The sequence below is a fragment of the Ipomoea triloba genome, chromosome 16 (assembly GCF_003576645.1).
Source record: "Ipomoea triloba cultivar NCNSP0323 chromosome 16, ASM357664v1".
NCBI classification, from domain to species: domain Eukaryota; kingdom Viridiplantae; phylum Streptophyta; class Magnoliopsida; order Solanales; family Convolvulaceae; genus Ipomoea; species Ipomoea triloba.
In genome coordinates this window covers 13,044,639-13,045,146 of record NC_044931.1, presented here as the reverse complement: position 1 = coordinate 13,045,146, position 508 = coordinate 13,044,639, and positions in this window count along the sequence as shown.

The window sequence follows — 508 nt, the reverse complement described above, 5'->3', positions numbered from 1 at the left end:
TTTGGCATAAATCTACCATCAGTCTGCCCCTTCTGTTGGAATGCCACTGCAACAATGGAACATTGCTTATTTAGCTGCAGCAAGGTAGCGCTGGTCTGGTCCTATTTGGCTGCAATTTTTGATGTTAATTGCTCAAATGTTTCTACCATACGAGCTGCATGTCACTCCTGGTGGTTAGCTTCATCAACAACATCTATTTCAAGAATCATAATTAATCTAATGCCTTCAATCATCCTTTGGAAAATTTGGTGCTCTTATAATGCAGCTATCTATGAAGAAACCTCTTTTTCCCCAGGTGTACTGATTAATATGGTTAAACGAGAATTCCTTCTGCTTTCTATTGCAAAACCGATGCGCTCAAATGATGTTTCTGACCTTCTCCTAATCCGCGAAGGTTTTGCCGCTTTTTTCTCCCCTCCAAAGCGTCGCATCACGGCCTGGATCAAATGGTTCAAACCCCCATCGGGTCGTCTTAAACTTAACACGGATGCCACCTTTTCTAGCTTTG